The sequence below is a fragment of the Gopherus evgoodei genome, chromosome 7 (assembly GCF_007399415.2).
Source record: "Gopherus evgoodei ecotype Sinaloan lineage chromosome 7, rGopEvg1_v1.p, whole genome shotgun sequence".
Classification (NCBI taxonomy): Eukaryota; Metazoa; Chordata; order Testudines; family Testudinidae; genus Gopherus; species Gopherus evgoodei.
In genome coordinates, this window is record NC_044328.1 from 44,699,563 (window position 1) to 44,721,108 (window position 21,546).

At 46.6% G+C, this 21,546-nt stretch overlaps 1 pseudogene; it reads left to right on the top strand.

The window, feature by feature from the left end:
• Positions 1–876: 876 nt before the first annotated feature.
• The window catches only part of LOC115654540, a 34,414-nt pseudogene continuing 13,744 nt past the window's right edge, over positions 877–21,546 (top strand).

Below are 21,546 nucleotides of genomic sequence, written 5' to 3' on the forward strand. Positions count from 1 at the left end.
ACTGCCACTGCTTCCCAGCTGTGTGGGGGAAGCTTCCACCCTTCCAGCTTGCACTGTCTTAGGCTCCAGCTGGTGCAGCTATTCCCTGGTTGTCAAGAACATCTCTTCCACTGCAAATAATTTTCCGAATGAGAAGAACAAGCCCTGTTGCCATTAACCCCCTTTGGCCATATATGTTTATACAGCCTCCGTCCACCAAGTGATGATTTGTTTAGCACGAGAGCTGGTAGAAGATGATAATTCCATTTTGTGACAACCTCTGAAGGTCTGACATTTGGTTCTGTTCTGCACTGGAATGGAATACAAACCTTTCCATATTTTTACAAGCAGGCTTGTGTCAAAACATCCATTTTCAAATCCAAGAGGTCAGGTTTTCAGTTCCTCTCTCTCCCTGGCCATAGAGTGACTTGGCCCCTAGAAACCTTTCCATCAAAAAGTTGATCAAAACTGATATGTCTCCACAACACATTTCAGCTTCAAGGAGACAGGATACTTCAAGGAAAACACATTTCATTGGAAATGTTCTGACCAGCTTTATATAGAACATTTATTGTATCACAGCTGGGACCTAGGGGCCCCCACCAGTGGCTCATTATGCTATGTATACATATAGTAAAGGACCATAAATTCTGGGGGAAGGGACCAGACTGACAAAGGTCATACAGAGGAACAGAGAAGTTAAGTGACTCACCCAGTGGGTCAGCAGCTGAACTGGGAATAGTCCCCAAGTCTCTGGGCTCCCACCTTAGTGTCCTACCTGCTGGACCATCCCACTGCTTGACATGCTGAGCCTGAGCACTGAGCAGGCAAAGATGTTACGTATTCCTTTATTTATTATTTTTCTGGGCTCCAAATACATTGTGGTGAATCAGCGAGATGGCAGATTTTGGCAGTATGTTGAGTCAAGGAAAACCAAGCCCAGCTGACTCCTACAAGGCTGGGGTCCCACATGTCCGGAGTCTGTCTCCCTGCCCCCATCTCTTTACAGCAATTTCTACCATTTTCTAACATCATTTAAGTTTCTAAAGTAATTTCTCCTTTTAAAAAAGCAAACCATCTACCATATGTTCCACCCTGAAAGGCTTAATTGTTGCTAGATAATTAAGACACTGAGGTGAGCACTCGGAGATTCCTTTCCTCAGCCCTACACATTGTCCTGTCTCTGTCCCTCTTTCAATAAGGTTTTGAGGGCTCTGCTTTTCTAACTTCCTCCTCAGCAAGAAATGAAAGAGCCACTAGAGTGACCCTCTTCACAGCTCTCCCTCTTGCTTTTCATTTATTTTTTGACACCCAACAATAATCATGGCTTGATGCTGGCCGGCTGTTCTCATATGTCACTGGGTCAAGGGGCTTCGGGGACACTGTCTGGCCCATTCAGAAACTTCCTCTGATTGAAAAGAACAGACAGGGAGAGAAAAAAGGGCCAGGAATACCTCATGCGGTACAGAGGTGGTCAGTGAGAGGTTCTCCAGCTCATCTCACTGTTCATTTCCCACAGGCCAGAACATGAGGATGCAGTTTTCTCTTTACACTGGCATTTGGTTTTACTGATCATTACCCATTGTGATGATTTTGCTACACTGGCCAATACTCACTTTCCAAAAGCCACTTCTCATTTCTGCTGATTTGTTCACCCCTTGCTCATTGGACTGGATCTGATAAGGTGCTGAGTAGCCACAATCCCTACTAGAATCAATGGGCGTGGAAGGCGCTCTCTATTTACAGGACTGGGCCTTTACTAATCAGCAGAATATACACTTGTAAGGAGCAGTTTGGAAATTCTTTCTGCAGCTTTATCTGATGCTTTCAAAGGCAGGAATGAATTTTGCACATCTGGGAGTACAAGGCACCTGCAGGTGAATAAATTAACAATTGGTGGGAGCGTGAATGAAATCCAAGCATACTGACCTGTTTTGGTACTAAAACAATGGAGCCTTCCCTGTCCTGAAGGATGGAAGTTTTGGAAAGATGGAAGTTTTGCATTCATGCACATCTGATTTTGGAAACTCACTGTTCTATGGTTCTATAGAGAAGGCTAAATTGTCAGAGTAGCCTCAACCCAGCCTCCAAATGAGTGCATCCATAATTGTGCATGCCAGGCTAATTCGAGTGCACAGCTTGTGGTGGCTATGTTTTAGGGGATCCAGAACTCAGGCGTGCACATGTGCATTTCCACACACAAATGTAGTTTCAATCTACAAAACCATTACCAAAAGAGGAGTTGGCCAATTCAAGCTAACAGTATTCTACTCTACATTTACTCATTTCATGAAACTAAGCCAGACATTGAAAGTCCTATCATTTTAGCATAACGACAACAACAGCAAAACCCTACATTTAATAGTGACAAAACCCTACATTTAATTTCTCCTCTTTCCCATCAGATCCCACCTCATCAGACTGATATGGGTGTCCATGATCTTCTTTGTTCCCTGAAACTCACTACCTATATAAACGACTCTCTTCCGCTTTGGTTGGTTAAAGCAAGTGGCATGGCTATTAAGTGGCAGCAGCAGCGTCTCACTTACTGAGCAAAGGATGGTGACTACCCTTAGACATACAGAGATCAGGCACAAACTGGAAATCTCCTCTCTAAATCAGGCTCACAAAGACTGTTTGCAGGCACAGTGGGTAATTTCACTTGTGGACAGACACAAACACAGCTATTGTAAAAAAACAAAATACTGAAACCTGAGAGGTCAAATCACCTCTAAGAGGAAGAGGCAAACTAGGATTAATAAAGAGTGAGGTTTACAGGAAGCACATGGATTGGGGAGAAATGTCACTCTACTTCACTTGGAAGGAACCCAGATACATCCAGTGATGGGCAGCAGTACCAAACCCGAAGACAGGTGTGCTATCATTTGGCTTTGCCAGGACAGTTAACCAGTGAGGCCTAGAATGTTCTCACACTCCTGTCTGCACCATAGCCCCCAGTTTGTGAACAGCAGCCACCATCAAATAAAACTACCATAACTGTTATAACAAAGGAAGAAAGACCTGAGGGGCCTGCACTGCACTGAACAACTGTCTATGCCTTCAACTGCACGCCAGCCTGTACAAAAAATGACACCAATGGTTTCTTACCAGACTTTTGGCTGGAAAGGAACCAAAGCTCTTACTTTGGGCATAAATCCCGAAGGATATGACTAAGGTGCACTCAGAACATGTAAAGAGCTCTAAGCACAGACTGCAAGAGAGCTAACCTTAGCCTCGAAAAATTCAGAGAAAGTGGGAGAGAAGATAGGTTTAAATCTGATAAGAAAGTAGGGTGCAACCCAGAGATAGGTGTTGATATACACTGTAATCCACAAGGACAAATAATAAAAGGATGGAGCTACTCCAGAATTAATTTGATCCACACGGTCTGGTGAGTGAGAGTGGTGTTATGTTTGTAACAGAAAGAAGAATTTCACACAGCCTGGGTTTTGTTGTGTGGCCTGAGAAGGACATGAGCCCTGACTGTACAAACTCACAGGGACTGCCTGTTACCTTATGGTTACTTACATTTTCTTGATGCAGAGCAACCCAGAGAATCAACAGGGAGACCCACCACTAAACCTGCTTGCATAAACCTGCTTGAACGGATTGTGCAAACACTGGGACAGCAGTACCAAAGGCATCAAATTTTAAAAGGTTTACCGTGTAGAAAAAAGAGATGTGATGCTTCCATGTGTTTCTGCCCAGGATCTCATAGCTAAGACTGATCATAGTGTATGAAATGCATGTTACTATAAGCCCAAAGTTACCATGTTCCAGGTTGTCTTCTACTGAAAACAATCATGGAGTTATTCATGAGTACAATGGACTACACTTTAACAACTGAGCATATTATAGACCATAGATTCCATTGGATGGCAGTCCTGTCGGTGATTCACCTCCAGTTCAAAAGCCAAGGATTCAGGAAGGAAACCTGCTCCTGATATTTCCTTTCATTCTGACAAGGAATAGAGATATGCCTATGCAGAAACCACAAAAAAACCTACGGACCTATTCACCTGATATATGAGGAACCATTAGTAATGATGTTACTAGTCTTTGTTGGATGGCATTTGGAGTCAGTCATTAAACCTGCAAGCTTTGGAAGACAAATCATTCTGTGAATGTTCATTAAAATGCAATCATGAATTCATGAAGTTCAGAGAGAGAAAAGGGAACTCTCCTAAGGTTTTGATCTTTAAGGATGATCCTTCTGTGGGACCCCTGGACTTTATAGATGGCCCCTCAGCATTTTGGGAAGGATAGATTTTGAATTTATACAGCATATATTTTGGCCCAGAATATCTCTTCTGCTGAGTAAGCCCATGAGAGGGGTCACAGAAAGAGGATGTCTGTGGGAGGGAGGGAAAGGAGGTGGGCAAGGCAGTTGGGGGGCAGAACATCAGGAAGCCTTCCTGCCTTCCACAGGATCTCCTGTGGGCTTGGTGAGGGGAGATTCTCTCCTGTGGACTTTGGGGGGTGCACAGAAATAGGGCTCTAGCTGGGTACATGCATCAGTGCCACAGTGAGCCTTAGGAGGCTTGTCAGGCATCCTCTCCACACCCTCCCACAGGTATTAGAAGACTCATTGGGGCCCTCAGTCACCCACCTGCAGATGGTAAAAGGTTCATGAGGGCCTCCACTCATGAGCCCTGGGAGGTTAGTAGACTAGCCCAGCTCTTCTGCTGGCATTCAAGGCCACAATGTACCTCCCACCTATTCCTGCAAGCGCAAGGAAACCTATTAGCCCTTGACAAGCTAAACCATATCATCCGTCTACTAGCCTGAATAGTCCTACCAAGGCTACTCCAGGGTGCTGACTATCACTTTTAGGGTCATCAGGACCTATGGATGGAGCATGTGCATCAGGACCCCACGAAAAATCTACTGTGATTGGTTTGCCATGGAGTGGGGGAGGGAGAGAAGAGATCTGGTGATCATTACAGAGGGAGCAATGAATCCCTTAGGGTCTGCAGAAGGGGTGGAATGTCCCTGACTGCTGCCTCACCAAGCCTTATTCAGTGCCTTCCAGTTATCCCTTCTCCCATCCTCCCCTTCTCACCACCCCGTCTGCTACTGGGAAAGGACTAGAAAATCCAGTAAGCAGTGGATCTTCCAGCCTACCCCACCTCCCCTCCACCACCCCACAGGGCTGGACTCTGCTCGCTACAAGCAGCCCAGCCCAAGTTGAGTTTTGTTGCTAGAAGACCATCTTCACTTTGGAGCAAGGGAGCAGGACTGGCCCCTTAATTGCTAATTAGCAAAAATCGGTCATTTGCATTAGGGTTCTTAAAAAATACAGGACAGACCTTAGATGTCCCCAATCTTGACTTGAAACTTGGGTGGCAAGTCCCTTTCCCCTCAGCCCCATGCTTCCTAGGGTTTCTCCCTCTCCAGCTCTGGATGCTGCTGAGAACCCAGGGCCTCAGGTGCTAGGCGAGCAGTGGCTACAACTCCTGATCAGGTTCCACATGGTGCCAGCAGCTGACTTGGAGGCTGCAGTGGCTGGCATTTGTCAGCTGCGGCGCTGTGCATCTTGCTGGGGATGTTGGCAGAGACTCTGCGAGCATGGAGGCTACACCTGGGGAGTACTGACCCCCTGCCAGGTAGAGCCCCTTTCTGATCCTGGCCCTTCAGGGGAGTTCTAGAGGACACATCCCCACCCACTTGCCTTGCCAGACAGAGCCTGCACAGGGAAAGCAGACTGGGCCAAGGGCTGGAGTCAGCAGAGGGCCCTTTCCAGCAGGGAGCCAGTACTCTTGGGTACATCTTTCCACACCCCTCCCAATCCTAGCTCCTGAACATGGCCATGTCTGCCTTTCCCTGTGCAGCACTGACAGGCCAGGCTAGGAGGGGACTGGAAAGATGCACCTGTGAGTACAGCCCCTCTTCTGCTGAAACACAGGTGTCCTGTACTGACTTAGTACAGGACAGGCAATTTTCTATTTAAATAAGGGGACCGTTGGCAACCCTATTTGCAGGAGGTCTCGTTGCACAATTAGTGAGGTTCTGCTGGATAAGACGGTGGGTCTAATATTTATCCAGCATGCAGATCTCTGCACCTCTCCAGACTCCCCCGGGGCCTTGCCCCTGGACACTTCTGAATCTGATCCTTTCCCCCTGCTTTTCACATCTTATGTTACATTTGTTGTGCAAATGATGGGAAGGACGCGCTTGGACTGAGATTTTCTTTGTGACCCCCTTGGCCTTCAGAAATCTCAAACATATAAACCCCCACCTTCATCATGGCCTATACACACAGCAGACACACATGCCACACAGCAGTAAGGGGCCCTGCCTTTACTTTGCCTCACTCTGAAGTTGTCTAGGACTAAAATGCCTCCAAGCAGACAGCACAGTAGATTTACTTGGATGCACTTTGCCTGCTGGGAACAGAGCCGATGCCAAAAGCAAACGTCAATAGCGTAAGTAATCAGTGCCATCTACTGTCCAAAACGGATTATGACACTCCCTCGCCCCTTCCACCCCTCTGCACACAAAAGGAAATGTCATTTAAGGAACCATCTGGGCCTCTTTCACCAGTGTCTCTCTGGCTGAAATTCCAGTGCATTATAAAGTTCACAGACCTTGCCATGTTCTTACAGTTTCTGTCACACACTGAGGCAGAGCCATGTGGAGTTCCAGGACTGACAGAGGCAGGGAGACAGTGAGATGTGCAGCAGGTAAAGGTCAGGGTGCATCTTACCTTACTGAGGATTCCCTCTTTTGGTCCTTTCACAAATTATTTTGTTCTATTGTTATTTTCTAATGTCAACGTTCCATTCATTTGTGATGTCCCACATATTAGGCCAAACTCATTCTTAGTGTAAAGACCAGTGAAGTCAGTGGAGTTTCATCAGGGAAGAATCTGGCCTATTGTATTTTACAGTCTGATATCAGCATTTGTAACCCTGCTGAACGTACCATTGGCTGCACAATTATTTTGCAGTTTGGTGGAGAAGGACTTTGCTCTACTCAGATGTTGCAGCACGTTTTACAGATAAAAGCAAGATTTCCCAACAATAGGACATGAGAAAACAGAGATGGAGCAATACGGAGATTTGGTGGCAAGACCCTGAAAAAATCTTCTGTTTTTGTTTTGTTGGTTTTTTTCTGAAGAGGTTTTTAATTCCAAGGGAAACATCTGGACATTCCCGCTCCCCTCCAATTTGAACTGATCTTTGACTCCCAGGGATGGAACTCTCTGATTCTCAGGAAGCTGTTACCCAGCTGACTGTTCGTGGGCCAACTCTGGCTTTCCAAAATATCAGTTACTTTGTCTCCATCAGCAAGTCCTTTTTCTCAAAAGAAGCCTAAGAAAAGGAAATTCTCTGGGATGTCAGGTAAAGAATGGTTCTTCCCTGTAAAGGCATAGCCAAAATAAGGAATCAGGGGGTTCTTGGGGCCATAGAGACCTAGGAAATCTTAAATATCAAAGTATTGAACACCCCATATTATACGATACAGTTGTGCTCTGTCAGATAATATTAGTTATCTGTCTCAGGGTTGTCTATGGTTCCTATCATAGCAATGACTAAGTATTGCACAAAAATTAATACTCACACTGAGTGTGCTCTAAATGGCAATATTTTCATGGCCTCGCTTGGATTCTGTCTGCTTCTCTGGTTGATTATAGAGTTATTCTTTCTTTCTTTCTTCTTCCTCCTTTCCAATCTCTCCAATAGTCCAAGGGAGATGCCATCACCAGGGAAGGTCTTATCAAAGAGGGTTGGATTCTGCCTGATGTCTGGCAATAAGGTACTCCTGCAGCGTCCTATACACGGGAGAGCCTTATGCAGAGCCAGGCTCATTGAAGCACTTCTGTGGAGCATTGCTATCTCTGAGAGTAGCGAATAGGGGTCAGTGGGGAAGATAGGTGATCGATGAGGCAGCTTGGACCCCAACCACTAAGTGGCTCCTAGATCACTACTGGTGATTTCAATTCAGTTTGGAAAGGAAGAGGCAGCCAGTGCTCACACCAGGCTTTGTTGGATCATGTGTATGCTGCTGTGTGAGCTTCAACTTCTTGGGGGAGATCATGCTCAGGCTCTCTGGCCCAGTTATTATAACCCAGTCTTACCTGGAGACCCAGCCCTCAGCCCTCCCATGCAGGCCCCAAGCACCGCCGGTCAGGTTTCCGCAGGGGCAGTGACATTCATAGCACTGTTTCATGAGCAACTTATTGTTGAAAACAAAATGAAATTTTTAATGTCTCTGGGGCCAGTGCAAGCAGGTGGAACTCTCCATGTCTGGTCCAACCAAAGCTAGCTCAGAAATTCAACCGTGTCTTAGGAATACATGCTCCTCAATCCTGAGGGAACCACCATTTTACCGCTGAAGAAATATCCTGATCCCCAAGAAACCCAATCTCTCTTTCCCCTTGTTTTATTGATCCCCATCTTCCAGTCCCTTCATTCTTCCTGCTGAGGAGCAAGGGGTGCCTTTATCAACCCATCAGGACTGATCCTTAATTGACTGAAGGGGTCACTGATGAAGAACACAAGGCACCCCTCCCTCAAGAGGCAGAGCATGCTAGCTCTTTGGGGCAAGGGCCATCTCTTTGTTATATGTCTGTACAGTGCCTAAAACAAGGGGCTTAAATAATAAACAACACCGTGGGCTGTATTACACTGCCAGACCCTGCTAGTTTGTGGGACAGCAGGCCGACTGGGAATTTCACAAAGGTTTTCCTTCATGGCACAACAGAGCAAGACTCCCTTTCCTCCAAACACCAACCATCTGAAGATGAAACACCCTTATGCACCCTCTGTATGCCCTGTCAATCAAGGAGTGACTCCAGTACCCCTGCACTTATCAATTGCTAAGGGACATTCATGTCTATAGTAGTTATCATTTCCCTCTGTCATCACCCATCACATCTCTTCAGCTATCCTCCCAGAGCTTCATTGGACCAGACAGCTAGTGACCACAAGTTATTCCTGGGGCTTCAAGGCACAAAGCTACAGATGCCAAATCCCAGGCTTGCAAGAGTAAGTGGTAAGTGTGTTAAATCTGAAATAGCACATAAGAGGCTGGTACTGCCATGGGTTCTGAAGTCTAGAAGTATCAAAGGGCAGATTCTGCAGCAAGTGTGTGTGCTTTACTGTGGGATTAATTGATGCGCTCTGAAACCCTGACCAGGCTGATGTGCATACTTTATGAGAGCTGGAATGCCTCCCAGAAAACACCCCTCGTTTCGGTTCCTTGTATCTGCTGCAGTAACACTATTGTGAATCATTTAATTGCCAGCGTCAGCAGATGAGCTCTACCTTTGCTTGGGATATAGAAGATCTCTGAACAATCACTGGAGCCCAAGATTCCAGCTAACACACAACACCTACATGTTTAGTATGACTGTCATTTATTATTATGTATATTTTAGTAGCACAAAGGGGGTTTCAGCTACTGTGCTGTTTAAAGGGTGAGTTTTGAGCTAAATGAAGATACTGGTAACAATAATCCCAGTTCCCCGCCTGCCTGCTCAGTATCACCTGCCCGTGTTTGGTAGGATCACAGTAGGAGTGATCTCAAGGAGGGATCTGAAGGAGGATGGAATAGTGACTTTATGGATTAGATTGGGAAGGGGAGTCATGGAAGAAAGTGTAAAGGTGCTTTTGGGAGAAGTGAACAAATAGGCCATGAGAGTTGGCATAATCAGTAGAAGAAAGAGGGCAGCTGACAACACTATAAAGACAAAGTAAGTGGGCAAAGTGGGGTTAAATTGTGAACAGCCTTAAAGGTAAGAATTAGGAGCTCTGTGATGTAGTGGAGAAAGGGGAGCCTGTGAAGAGAGTTAAAGGGAGGCGGGAGATGATGTGGTCAGAAGGGCAAGCCAGGAAGCTGATCTTAGCAACAACATTTTGATTGGGCCTGAGTGGGTGCTTTTCTTTGGAAATTAACCTTGTACGATTATATTCATAACTCCACCTCCAGCTCTCAGTGCCCATGTGCAGATGCTCCACAAGAAGTCACACTGTGACCCAAACATTCCTTTGGGGGTCTGTACTGGCTTTGAGAACAGCTCAGTTCACATCGCACAGCATGGGCAGCCATTTGTGCCCAGGCCAATCCTGGAGATTACTTTTCAGAAATAGCACACACTCTATCATAAAAGCTGTTTTGTGTCTCATTCCCTTTTCAGCCAGTAATGGCCTCTTGCTTTCACTTACTCCGCTTGCCTACTCTGCATTTCTTGTCATGTGAAATCATTTCCTAAACAGTTTATAATACGTCTTCTTTTCACAGTGGCATTATGAAGCTTGGAATGAATGCCATTTTAGGACCAACCGGAAGTGGCAAAACCTCGTAAGTGTAGCTGTGTAAATTAATGCCTTTTAGGTCACTTTTGATGTCTCTTCTATTGCAAAGAAGGAAAAAAGGCTGAGATTCAATCCCCATCCAGCCCAGGGTGGGTTGGTATCTGCAGCTTTGGGTTCGGGTACATTGGCAGGCCATAGTGTGAATACTGGGATTCATTTCTCTCTCACCCCAGGAAACAGCAATACCTCTAGGACAAAATTGATTCCTGAAAGCAATTGCTTAGTGTGATGGGTTGGATCACAGAAACCCCCTTGGGAGCTGCCAACCGATGTGCCAAGACTACTTCTATCCATTTTCCCTGCCAGCTCGGGACCTCAGCATCCCATCTTGCCGAGCCAGACACTCTTGTCTACTTCAACAAAGACCCAGAGTCTGAATCACCTGGCCCAAAGCTGCAGGTTTACCTGAAAACAGCTCACAGAATTGTACTTGTCTTTAGCACCCAGATGCCCAACTCCCAATGGGGTCTAAACCCAAATAAATCTGTTTTACCCTGTATAAATCTTATGCAGGATAAACTCATAAATTGTTCGCCCTCTATAACACTGATAGAGAGATATGCACAGTTGTTTGCTCCCCCAGGTATTAATAAAATTCTGAGTTAATAAAAAAGTAAAAAGTGATTTTATTAAATACAGAAAGTAGGATTTAAGTGGTTCCAAGTAGTAACAGACAGAACAAAGTAAGTTGCCAAGCAAAATAAAATAAAATGCGCAAATGTATGTCTAATGAAACTAAATACAGATCAGATCCTCACCAGTTTCAGAATGCTCCCTTTTACAGACTAATCTCCTTTTAGCCTGGGTCCAGCAATCACTCACACCCCTTGTAGTTACTGTACTTTGTTCCAGTTTCCTTTAAGTATCCTGGGGCGGGGGGTGATGGAGAGGCTCCTTCTTTAGCCATCTCAAGACCAAAATGGAGGGGTCTCTCACGGGTTTACATAGGCTCTCTCTTGTGGGTGGAGACCCCTTTCCTCACTCCTATCCAAAGTCCAGCTCCAAGATGGAGTTCTGGAGTCACCTGGGCAAGTCACATGTCCATGCATGACTCAGTCTTTACAGGCAGAAGCCAATTTATAAATGGTATCTTGTATGTCTCCAGGAAGACTTCTTATGTGGATTGGAGCCTTCCAAGCTCTTTTGTCTGTTAAGTGCTTCTGGATTGAGCACTTAATTTGCACATTCCTTTCCCAAGAAGTGACCAAATGTTTTAACTAAGGCCATGGCTACACTAGAGAATTGCAGCGCTGGTGAGGGGGTTACAGCGCTGCAACTTAGGATTTGGCCACACTTGCAAAGCACGGCCAGCGCTGCAACTCCCTGGTTGCAGCACTGGCTGTACACCTGGTCGAGCCTCAGGTGTAGGGATTCCAGTGCTGGTGATCCAGCACTGGTCAGCAAGTGTGGACGCCCACCAGCGCTTTTATTGACCTCCGGGGTATAAGGAAATATCCCAGCATACCTTAGAAGCCTCTCTGGTAATCATGCACACTCCACTGCCCTGGGCTCAGCTGACCCCACCTTTAAATGCCCCGGGAATTTTAAAAATCCCCTTCCTGTTTGCTCAGCCAGGTGTGGAGTGCAATCAATCATTCAATCAATCAGCGACCATGCCTCCACGCCCCAGACGAGCCCCAGCATAGAACAGTTCCGAGCTGCAGGACCTCATCAGTGTTTGGGGTGAGGAAGCTGTGCAAGCACAGCTGCACTCCAGCCGGAGAAATGATACCTATGGGCAGATATCACAGTCCTTGCAGAGAAGGGGCCATGAACGGGACGCGTTGCAGTGTAGGGTCAAAATAAAAGAGCTGAGGAGTGCTTACTGCAAAGCCCGTGAGGGAAATCGCCGCTCAGGAGCTGCCCCCACAACCTGCCATTTTTACAAGGAGCTGGATGCCATACTTGGGTGTGACCCCACTGCCAATCCTAGGAGCACGATGGAGAGTTCGGAGCAGGGAGAAGTGGGGGAGGGTGTAGAGGAAGCCGAGAGTGAGGCTACTGGAGTGGAGGGAGACACCCCGGAGTCCCAGGAGGCATGCAGCCAGGAGCTCTTCTCAAGCCAGGAGGAGGCTAGCCAGTCGCAGCAGCTGGAAGTTGCTGGTGAAGAAGAAGCTGAGGAGCGTGCTCGGGGTAAGCAGATTTTTATGTTTTGGGAGAGGACGGTTTGGGTTATGGCTGCCTGCATGCATGCCTAAACGTGGAATAGCCCATTGATTTGCTCTATCATGTCTCTGTAATCTGCCTCGGTAATCTCTTGAAAAGTTGCAGCCAGAGTGTGGGCAATGTGCTTTCGCAAGTTTATAGGGAGAGCCACCGTGGTCCTTGTCCCGGTCATGCTAACTCGTCCGATCCACTGTGCAGCGAGGGGTGGGGGGATCATGGCTGCACACAGGCAAGCTGCATAGGGGCCAGGGCGGAATCCACATTGCTGTAGAAGACCCTCCCTCTCTTCCCAGGTAACACGCAGCAGTGATATATCTGGCAGTAGGAAACCCTGTTGAGAATTTAGGGATACTTGAGTGCAGGGCGCCAGGTTCACAGTCCCCCCCAGCCCCGCAGTGCGTTCCGGTCTCCCCACCCCCTTCCAGCACGTAGCCAGCCCCGCGGTGCGCTCCGGTCTCCCCCCCTCCTTTCCAGCAGGCAGCCAGCCCCGCGGTGCACTCCGGTCTCCCCCGCTCCTTTCCAGCAGGCAGCCAGCCCCGCGGTGTGCTCCGGTCTCCCCCCACCCCCTTTCCAGCAGGCAGCCAGCCCTGCGGTGCGCTCCGGTCTCCCCCCCCTTTCCAGCAGGCAGCCAGCCCCGCGGTGCGCTCCGGTCTCTCCCCCCACCTTTCCAGCAGGCAGCCAGCCCAGCTGTGCGTTCCCCCCCACCTCACCAGCAGGCCGGCAGTTACGCGGACCGCCCCCCCTGCCAGCAGCTCGCCACCTTCCTGTTCACTACTGTCCCCTGTGCAGGACACCAGCTTCCTCCTGTACCCAGTGCAGATAAACCCCAGTGAGCCATCGGTCAATTCCCCCTCCCAGGTGCAGTCGGGGCAGAAACACTTACCCCATTGCTCGCCATGCCTTCGCTTCCCTGGCCTCTCTGTGTTATGTTAGGTATGTGGGAAGGATGCTACAAAAAGCCTAAAAACTCCTTCACTGTGTGATAATAAACAATGTAGCCTCTGTGTATTACATGTTTCTATCTGTGTTTTCTTTAGTGACCTTGACTAATTCAGCCGGATCACCGGCCTCACGTCGCTTGCAGAACTTGAGAAAAAATCTGCGAAAATCAAAAGAAAAATTGATCAAAGCAGTTATGATTCACTACAACAGAGAAAGTAGGAAGACGCAGGAATGGAGAGAGAAAATGTATGAGTGGAGGCAAACAGAAAGCAGGAGAAAGGAATTGGCTACCAAAAAAACCTCAAAGCACCTGATAAGCCTCCTGGCTCTCCAAACTGACTCTTTCGAGTCTCTCGTAGCCATGCAGGCAGATCTGTACCGTGGTAACCCACACCCCTCCCAAAGCTCTCTTTCTTGTTCCCCAGTATTTGCACAAAACACCTTTCTCCAGCAGCCAGTTTCTTATTACCCCTAGCTGCCCCCAACCCCTGTACGATCACCTACCAGCCCTGATAACTACAATTCTTACCCTGTGCATTCCACCCCCATTACTCTGCAGCATAGTAATCCTGAAGTGCAGCAGACATTGAACAGTAATCCAAACAGGACATATTCAAACCTCTGAATGTACAGTTCACCACCCTAACCCCCCTGGCCTTTTATGTACTGTACTTTGAATAAAGGATTTTATGGCTTTTACAATACGTTTTATTATTGCAGGAAGTAGTAAATATTGTACCCCAAGGTAGAAAGGAGCACAGCAAAGGCACCAAACATTACTGTTGGCTCTCAGCATCAAATTGCTCCCTTAAGGCATCCCTAATCCTTGAAGCCCTTTCCTGGGCCTCTCTAGTAGCCCTGCTCTCTGGCTGTGCAAATTCATCCTCTAGGCGTCGAACCTCGGAGGTCCATTCCTCACTGAATCTTTCACCCTTCCCTTCACAAATATTATGGAGGGTACAGCACGTGGATATAATAGCGGAGATGCTGCTTTCCCCCAAATCTAGCTTCCCATAAAGACACCTCCAGCGCCCTTTCAAACGGCCAAAAGCACACTCCACAGTCATTCTGCACCGGCTCAGCCTGTAGTTGAACCGGTCCTTGCTCCTGTCAAGCTTCCCTGTATACGGTTTCATGAGCCATGGCATTAAGGGGTAAGCAGGGTCTCCAAGGATCACAGTGGGCATTTCGACGTCCCCTACTGTGATCTTGCAGTCTGGGAAAAAAGTCCCGGCCCTCAGCTTCCTGAACAGGACACTGTTCCGAAAGATGCGTGCATCATGCACCTTTCTAGGCCATCCTGAGTAAATGTCAGTGAAACGCCCACGGTGATCCACAAGTGCTTGCAGAATCACGGAGAAATACCCCTTGCGATTAATGTACTCTGATGCCAGGTGGGGTGGGGACAGAATAGGAATATGCGTCCCATCTATTGCCCCTCCACAGTTAGGGAAACCCATTTGTGCAAAGCCATCCACAATATCCTGCACGTTCCCCAGAGTCACAGTTCTTCTTAGCAGGGTGCGATTAATGGCTGTGCAAACTTGCATCAGCACCATTCCAACGGTGGACTTTCCCACTCCAAACTGGTTTGCCACCGATCGGTAGCTGTCTGGAGTTGCCAGCTTCCAGATTGCAATAGCCACCGACTTCTCCACTGGCAGGGCAGCTCTCAATCTCGTGTCCCTGCGCCGCAGGGTAGGGGCGAGCTCAGCACACAGTCCCATGAAAGTGGCTTTTCTCATCCTAAAGTTCTGCAGCCACTGCTCGTCATCCCATGCTTGCAGGACGATGTGATCCCACCACTGAGTGCTGGTTTCCCGAGCCCAAAGGCGCCGGTCCACGGAGCTGAGCACGTCTGTTATTGCCACAAGCAATTGAGTGTCTTGAGCATCAGGAGTTTCAATATCATCATCTGACTCCTCACTGTCACTTTGCAGCTGAAGGAATAGCTCCACTGCCATGCGTGATGTGCTGGTAACATTCATCAGCAAGGTCCTCAGCAGCTCAAGCTCCATTTGTAACAGAAATCTCAGAAATTGCGCTGCAGACTCACAATGGCACCAAACTGCTCGGAATGTGTAGCAAAGCACCACGGGGCATTGGAACAGGAAGTGGAAAGACCCGCACACTTCCTTCCCCTTCCCACAAGCCACAGTGCCAAAATGGGACGAGGTGCTCTGTGGGATAGCTGCCCACAATGCACCACTCCCAACAGCGCTGCAAGTGCTGCAAATGTGGCCACACTGCAGCGCTGGTAGCTGTCAGTGTGGCCACACTGCAGCGCTGGCCCTACACAGCTGTACGAACACAGCTGTAACTACCAGCGCTGCAAAACTGTAAGTGTAGACATGGCCTAAGGCTACTTAGAAATCAAGCAATTATACAGCCAATGTTCATAACTCTGAACACATAAATGGTGCCTGCATACAACTAGGATGAACATAACCTTTACATAGATATGTTACATGGCATATATAGCAAAACCCTATTCCAGTTATATCATACATACATTTATAAGCACCCCCCATAAAGCCTTATGGGGTACACTGTCACACTTAGTTACTTTAGTAGAGCAGTGCTGGGAAATCCAAAGCTGAATGAACTTGGAGAGTGCATGCAGGACTGGGTTGGAAGAGTCCATAGGTTGGAGTGATATAGGGAGAAGCCCTGTACTGAGAAACTATGTGAAAAGTCACCCTATTTTCTTCAGACTCCTTGATGTACTTGCAGGGTGGAAAGACCCGAAAGGGCTTAGAAGTGGACAAATCTTCCTGGATAGGAGGTCAGCAAATTCATGGTTTCACCTATGCTCGGCCTACATAGTACAGGTGAGTCAGAGCAGAACCCATGGCGCCAGTTTGTGCACAGGCCTATCTGATTTTTCACTAGAATAGTATGCTGAGCCTGAAATGCCCAGGACACGCAGTGGCAAGGTCTCGTGATGTTGGTTAATCACATATGTGTATTCCTTATGGCTACAGTAGAATATCCATTTAGGATCCTGAAATATCACTTCACTCAGCCATAACCACATGACTCTGTCATCATAGGCATTTTCTCCATTTGAAGCATTATCTTTTCCTTAAGAGACTACAAGTCTCTGTCTCCTTCTCCCATTGAGAACTCTATGGAAGCCATTAGACCTCTGTATTCCTCTTGCCAAGAATCCTCTTTGGGTACGGTCTATCTGTAAGGACTTCACATTATTAGAACAGTGTTGGTGGTACTAGGACCCACTGTGGAGATTTTTTCTCTCAAAGCACTGGCTGATTTTTCTTCTTAAAGCAAGTGTTTTCCATTGTTTTGTGCTGCCACAGGAGGATATTCTGATGGGAACACTCACTGTTCATGAGAACCTTCAGTTCTCTGCCAGCTTGCGCCTCCCACAAGGCCGGAACAGTGAAGCAGAAAAGCAGCTGAAGGTTGATGCAGTGATACAGGAGCTAAGGCTACGGGAGTGTGCTGACACCAAGGTTACTGTCCTATCTCTTTATTAAAACAAGGTAGAGGTGGCACATGTCACACGTTGACAATACCCCTCATTTAAAGCAATAGCCTCCTTATGTTTGTGCACAAGTACCTGGTAGGACCCTTTTCGCACACTAACAGTGACAGAGGTGTGTGATTTGGTGCGACAGAGGTGTGTTATTTGGTGTGACAGAGGTGTGTGATTTGAGTTGCATGTATAGATTCTATCCTCTGTATGCACAGGGTGAACAGAGCACACACAGGTGTTCGCTTTTGCAGCTTTGCATGTACTGGACATCCAACCCTGCTTCAGCCAACAGCAGGGTTTCAATCTGAGACTTTCAATGCTGAGACCATGACGTTTTACCGCCTGAGCGAAAGGACTGAGTCTGTCATCTGGAAGCAGGTTCAAATGTTTCATATGGGCCAGCCATTGAGACGGACAAAGTCCCACAATCTCCTAGAATAGGTTACACATTGGAGATGCAGGGCTCTTCTGCCATTTCTCTCTCTTCCTACCTCCCCCTAAGGGGAAGGAGACATGGAGATGAGAGGGGAGTGGGGCAGGTCCGGTAAGAGAGCAATGCTATGCTCTTGTAAGGCTCACAGAGCTTAGAGGTGGGCTCTTTGGTTTATGGGCAGCTCTTGTATGAAAACCACAACTTCTTTGTTTCTAGTTTGGCTCCTGGCTAGGGTGATCCTGATCCTGGGAAATACAGACCTGTAAGGATTATTTCAATGCCAAGTGAATTGCTTGAAATAATAACAAATGGAATTATAATACATCTAGTGAACATGATATAAGGAGAAACCAGCATGGCTTCTGGAGCTCAGAATGAGGGGACACAGGAGAGGATACAGCTCTCCCTGTTAAAATGTGGGAAGATGACTGAAAGGACCAGAAGCACCCCAGCTATATGTTTACCATTTGTGTCCATCTCAGATCATCCCACTCACTACGGCCTGTATTTAAACTCATCTGCCTCCTCTCCGAGGTTCTTTGCTTCCTTTTTTTTCTCTGTGGTATCAGATTGGCACTGAGTTCTTGCATGGTGTCTCAGGGGGTGAGAAGAAGAGGTGCAGCATTGGCATGGAGCTAATCACTGCACCTTCACTGGTATTCCTGGATGAGCCAACTATGGGACTGGATGCCAACACAGCTAATTCCATCATTCAGCTGCTGCACCAGTGAGCCATTCTCTGTTTCTCATGCTCTGCTCCATTAAGGCCTAAATTCTAGCTGGCTTGGGACTGTGATATTCACCACGTGCTACTTCTGTTTTGCAGACTCTCCAGGAAAGGAAGAACTGTGATTTTCTCTATTCACCAGTCACGTCATTCCATCTTCCGTCTGCTTGATCATCTAACGCTGATGAACGAGGGAGAAATAATTTATGCAGGACCAGCTAAAGAGTCCACTGGTTATTTCAACAGTATAGATAGGGGTTGAGACTGTGGCAGGATGAGAATTATATTTCCTACTGCTACAGGGCAGCTACACATGGGGTTTTTTTAAATGGAGCCCTTAAGAGTAGCAGTCAAAGTTTCTAGGTGCACAAACCTAGTGCTAATAAAAGGATGCACTAGAAGAACCTTGGACAGACAGACAAGCAGTTCACTATTCAAGGACACCACAGAAAACTGCTTTGATTCAAATCTTAACTGCATCAGCAGACTCACAGTGTGCAAAGGCCAACTTAATTGCTTCAAGGTTGTGCTTTGCACTGCCCATGCAAAAGAGCTATATTTAACTCTTTGTCCAGGACTCTAATTCACAAAGACAGCAGGGACTGGGTGTATTTAAGAGTTAGTAGATTAAGTGGGGAAGCAGATGAGGAAAACATAAGAAAGTGCTGCCTACAGAGGCGCCACATGCATCCTGAGGAAGAGGAATGACGGGCATCAATGCACAGCAACATCTTTTTAATTGATCCAAGAAGTAGTGTAGCTGGGCCCCAAAAGGAGTTCAGTTCACACAAGATTAAAGGATATACAGAAGCATGATGCATGAGGAAGGCAGACAGGTCCATTTAAAAGAAACAAGAGGTTTATTTCAGTTTCCTTTGTGAGATATTGTGTCGACTAATAAGTTGGTTTAGGAGTGAAGTTGGTTGTGAAAGACTGATCTGCCAGAGGTGTAGGCTGGTTGATATATTTTAAGAGAAGGCTGGTTTGGCTAAGGTAATTATTGGTTGCTGAGGAGGCACTAGTTTGACATGAGGTAGGTTGGTTGGTTAGTCTGAACAGCTCTTTGGCTCTCTGGGAAGGCTGGGTATGGGGCAATATAAAATGTTTGTGATGTAATTCAAAACCCTTGAAATGAAAGGTTTTTGCATTTTCTTAATTTTTTTAAAGTCCTACTTGATGTAATTTTACATTTTTTGCATTCAGTATTAGAAGCATTTTTGAGTGAAAATAGGTTCATTGAAAATCTCAACATTTTTAATTGCATCAAGACAAATTATCATATTAAAAGTGTGAACTCAGATTTTCACAGGTTTTAATTGCAACAGTTGCAATTAAATGTCAAAAAGGAAAACTTCCAAAATGTCAAAAAGGAAAACTTCTGTGCCACAAAATGTCCTGAAACTAAATATGGCATTTTAGATGATATTTAGCACAGAGATTTTGTCATTTTCTCACACTGCTAGTTGTGTGTGGGGTTAGCTTTGATTTTCTCTTGTGATATGGTGTGTTTCAGGTTACCAGTGTGAAGCATTTAACAATCCTTTGGACTTCCTCCTGGATGTCATTGGTGGAGAGATCATGCAGTCCCAGCCTAGTCCAGAGTTAGGTGAGTGCTGTAAAATTATATTGGCTGAGAAAGAAAGAAGTGGTGGCGAGGCAGCAGCTAGGACAAAGTCTTGCAAATCCACTTCAACAAAAAATATATAGGAATTGTAAAACAGAGGTAGCCAAACTTCTGCAGTGCCCATTCCAACATTTAGCTCAGAGTCTGAACACAACACACTGGATTCTCCTCAAAATAATTCTTGTTCACGCATGGTGCTAATTCCCTTCTACCTCAGTCACTTGCCAGTGTTACGCATATGCAGATGCAATTTCAGCGTAACTTTTTTATGCTATATTTTTCCTTTAGCAAGCAGACCTGCCAAGGCATCATCTAATTCATATGTAGATTTGTGTGGTTCTTTTTGCTTTTCAGTTGTGTTTAAGGGTATGCAAATGATGACCAGAAAGTTACTAGCAGTGATGACCATAAAAATGCTAGTGTGATTATTAGCAATCTTCGTCGCTTTTCTAGGAGTTGGCTAACACTTTCAAAATCCTTCAAAAGCAAAGTTGAAGCAGGAATAGAAAGTTTTGACCTAGGGCTGTCCCATCTGGTCTGCAGCCTCAGTGAGAGAGTCCGATTCTCAATGCAGCTCTTGTAGTGACAAGAATCCACTGCCCATCTACTACCACAAGTCCTGCTACTATGAGCAGCTGCAGGAAGAGTTGGAAAACCTACAGTCATTCGAGAGCCACCTCAGCGATGCAGTTCCAACAAAAGTCACCTATGCCACCTCATTCTTCCACCAGGTGAGGGAAAGGGGAGGAAAATGCAATCAGTAGTTTCATGAGGTGCCCTGCAAGAGACTTATTCACTGAGCAGCAATTCCAGTGAGACATCTGAGTCTAAGACTTCATAGAAGATTAGGGTTGGACGAGACCTCAGGAGGTCATCTAGTCCAACCCCATGCTCAAAGCAAAACCAACCCCAATTAAATCCTTATAGCAACGAAAATATTCTTATTTTTCATAACCACATAAGACCAGATTCAGGGATCCTGTGCCCTGGCCAATTAGCAAGTTGTGTGCTGAGTATCTCCATGAGGCTGTTGGGAGAAGAAGCCCACTGAGTCACTCTGTAGAGGCATTGGGCTGAAGCAGCTCTGCAAGGCGCCAGTTTTCCCTGCTCTAGGGAATGAAAACCAGAGGATTAACACAGCAGTGGATCCTCAGGATCTACTCCTCCTTACACTGTGCTGTGCAGGGAGACCCAGTGGAGCTGGGCTGTGCACCACACTAGTCTCCCCCCATATTTAATCCCCCGGGTGCCACAGACTTGCACAGGTGCCACTGCCAGGGAACCTCCATAGCCACAGAGTTGAATTTCTCCCTTAATGAGGAGCCTAACCCTGCTCTTCCTGTAGGAAAGCACATCCTCAGCTACTCACCTCAGAAGGGTCTCCTTCAGTAATTTGAGCCTGTGGTGTACAGTGAAAAAGCAGCTACTTTTGCTGTCATGCTTGGGAAGGATTTCTATAGTCCTCCATTCAAAATAAACTGTGACATTAAGGAACAATTTAAGGCAGGTAAATTGAAAACTTTCCTTAAAAATAATGTAATGGACAGAAGAGAATAAACTTTTTCTGAGATATGTAAATTACATTATACAACATGAATCAGACCCTCTGCTGGTGTAAATTGGCATCGCTTCATTAAAGTCAAGGCCACTGCACTGATTTACACCATCTAGGGATCTGGCCCTCTGTATTGATGGGGTTTATGTTTAACGTTACTGATCTTACAAAGTCACCCAGCACACTGAGTGGGTGGGGGGAGGGCAACGAAAAGGGGAAGATTGAAACAAAAAATCAGAAAGTGAACATTTACCTACGACCATGACTTCCATCTCAGGCACAGGCAGCCGGGAGTTGTCAAG